Here is a 3,541-nt window from a genome sequence, read left to right on the forward strand (position 1 = left end):
CATTATTAAACTTTGCTCCAAATGTCCTTTCATCTACTTTTGTGTATTTTGCTAAAGTGTTTCTTTCCATAATAATTTCAGACTACCTACTGTAAATAAAGTAAATTGTACATGTTATCCGTCTTCAAGGAGCTTAGCAACTGTTCCCTGGGTAGGCTTTATTTTTAATTTTTATTTATTACTTATAACTTATTGTGATGACAATGGGTAGTAAAATTACATAGTTTTCAAGTGTACAATTCTGTAATATGTCATCTATATATCACATAGTGTGTCCACCACCCAGAGTCAGTTGTTCTTCCATCACCATATATTTGACCCCGTTTACCCTCTTCTACCACCCCTCCCCCAACTTTATTTTGTTTCCTGTCTCCTTGGTTTCCTAACTACCCAACTTACCAACCAAATATTCTCTCTCTTTATATGTACCGATGTACTACATTTTCTGTTTGTTAGTTTACCCACTCTTGTCTCTAGTATTTTACTTTTTCCTATCTAGACAATGATTTGTGTCTCACACCTCCTGCATCTAAGACAAAAGCAAGGAGTCTATTAATATTTGAAAATTTTTTCCAAAATAGTACATGTACATTATTTAAAAAATAAAATAATACTAGTAGGTTAATCTTCAAGAATAGTAGTCTTGCCCCATTCTCTCCTCTCCTCTCCTGATTTCTACTTTGAGATTACCAAGTTCACATCTTTTTAGTTGATTGGTTATTCTGATAAATGCTCTCTGTTTATATAGCTATTTCTTGATCCTTCCTTCCTTCCTTCCTTCCTCCTTCCTTCCTTCCTTCCTTCTTTTTTTTTTTTTTTTTTGCCAAAATAAGATTTTATTTTGACAGCCATTTGAAAGTCATTGAGTAGGAAAGAGATCTAAGACTCAATGGATGTAGATTGCAAATTCATATTCTGTTCAATTCCTAACAATGGTCTCTGTCTTGCCAAAAAGTTGCTTTTGTTGGTAACTCTATTTTTAGCTTCCTGGGGAGCTCTTCCCATAAGCCATCTTCTTTCTTTCTTTCTTTTTCTTTCTCTCTCTCTCTCTTTTTTAGAGTAGAGCTTTATTTTGAGGAAATAGTGTGTGTCTTGGAAATGGGTATTTAAAAAACAAAACAAAGGTAGATCTAATATGTTTAACAAAATGGGGGACTCCGCTAGTGGTGAAGTGGAAAGGTCCTGTAGTATTTCCTTATCATCTTGCTGCAACCAGAAATCCACATGTGGAGATGGCATCCGGGAATACGGTCCTGTACAGAGTTGTTCTGTGTTTGCATCGTAAATACTAATCATCGGTCCTCCTGTTAAAGCTCGTGCAGCACGCAGCTCCGCCTCTGGACCTCGGTCTTAGAAAGAGGCTCTGTAAACCTCTGCGATCTTAATGTTGACAGCAAAGCCATAATTTATTGGAAAGTGGTTTTCATTTTCTTCCCTGTCATTTAAGTCTGTCACACATAATGTCACTAAGTGAATGTCATATTCTTGTCTGAGAAGATGACTTACTAAGAAATTTTTGTGACAACTACCTATCATCACTAAAGCCACCCACAAGGTACACTTCCAGGCTTCCACATTCAGCATGGTCGGTAAAGGATTTTACAGAGTTCATGATAAAGGGGACCTCAGCTTTGGTGTCGGTTCCATCACAGTGTGTCAAGCAGGTAGCCCTATTACCTGTGTGCTTCTGGATCTCAATGTGACAAATGCTGGCAGCTTCAGAACCCAGAATGGAGATGGAGCCATTCTTAGGGTAGGTCACTGCAAGCTCTTTGCGGAACATACAGAAGGCCCTTGGGGTCCCAGGTGTTGAACAGGCTGATATAGGAAAAGTCTGGCTCTTTCCTCCAGAAGTGAGGAGCAGAGGCTGAAGTCCCCAGCAGACTGCTGCAGCCACACTCACTCGCCACCCCTTCACCAGCAGTGGCATAGTGGAGGTGCCACAAGGGCAGGGACAGGCCCAGGCTCAGGTCCAGGGAAATGGTGGCCTCCCCAGCTGTGGGCCACTCTTCCTGATTTTTCAATTTTATATATTACTTATTAGCCTCCTGCTCCTCTTCTTCTTCAATATAGTTATAACATTTGATTATATTAACATTCAATGTTTACATTTTTATAATAACAAATATTATTCACAGATCACTCAAGAATGTTCTATGATTAAAACACTTAATAAAATAGGTATAGAAGGAAAATACCTTAACATAATAAAGGCCATATATGATAAACCCTCAGCTAATCTCATAAATAATGGTGAAAAACTGAAGCCCTTTTGCTCTACAGTCAGGAACAAGACAGGGCTTTCCCCTATCACCTCTGCTTTTCAACATAGTGTTGGACGTCCTCGCCAGAGCAGTCAGGCAAGAGAAAGAAATAAAAGACATTCAAATTGGGAATGAAAAAGTTAAATTGTCACTCTTTGCATATAACATGATGCTGTATATAGAAAACCCTAAAGACTCCACCAAAAAGCTTTTAGAAACAATCAACAAATATAGTAATGTGGCCGGCTACAAAGTCAATGTACAAAAGTCCATTGCATTCCTATATACTAACAATCAAATCTCAGAAAAAGAAATGAAAAAAAAAAATTCCTTTTGCAATTGTAGACAAAATAATAAAATACCTAGGAATAAACTTAACCAAAGATGTGAAAGACCTGTATGCTGAAAACTACAAGACATTTTTAAAAGAAATTGACGAAGACACAAAGAAATGGAAAGACATTCCGTGCTCATGGATTGGAAGAATCAACATAGTTAAAATGGCCATATTACCCAAAGCAATATACAGATTTAACGCAATCCCCATCAAAATCCCAATGGCATTTTTTAAAGAAATAGGATAAAAAATCAGATTTGTTTGGAACCACAAAAGAACCTGAATAGCCAAAGCAATCTTAAGAAAAAAGAACAATGCTGGAGGTATCACACTCCCTGACTTTAGCTTGTACTACAGGGCTACAATAAGCAAAACAGCATGGTATTGGCAGCAAAACAAACACGTAGACCAATGGAATAGAATTGAGAACCCAGAAATAAAACCACATAAATATAGACAGATAATTTTTGACAAAGAAGCTAAAAACATACAATGGAGGAAAGACAGCCTCTTCAATAAATGGTGCTGGGAGAATTGGATAGCCACGTGCAAAAGAATGAAACTGGACTGCTATCTATCACCATGTACCAAAATTAATTCAAAATGAATCAAAGACTTAAGCATAAGACCTGAAACAATAAACTGCATAGAAGAAAACAAACATAGGTACTAAACTTATGGACCTTGGGTTCAAAGAGCATTTTATGAATTTGACTCCAAAGGCAAGGGAAGTGAAAGCTAAAGTAAATGAATGGGACTATATGAAATTTAAAAGCTTCTGCACAGCAAAAGAAACTATCGACAAAATAAAGAGAAACCTACTGAACGGGAAAAGATTTTTGCAAACAGTGCCTCCGATAAAGGCCTAATATCCAAAATATACAAGGAACTCATGCAACTCAACAACAAAAAAACAAACAACCCAATTGAAAAATGGGCA

At 37.1% G+C, this 3,541-nt stretch overlaps 1 pseudogene; it reads right to left on the reverse strand.

The window, feature by feature from the left end:
• Positions 1-979: 979 nt before the first annotated feature.
• On the reverse strand, positions 980-1,930 carry LOC109456023 (protein N-terminal asparagine amidohydrolase; annotated as a pseudogene).
• Positions 1,931-3,541: the final 1,611 nt, after the last annotated feature.

This window comes from Rhinolophus sinicus, linkage group LG02, assembly GCF_036562045.2.
Source record: "Rhinolophus sinicus isolate RSC01 linkage group LG02, ASM3656204v1, whole genome shotgun sequence".
In the NCBI taxonomy this organism is placed as follows: domain Eukaryota; kingdom Metazoa; phylum Chordata; class Mammalia; order Chiroptera; family Rhinolophidae; genus Rhinolophus; species Rhinolophus sinicus.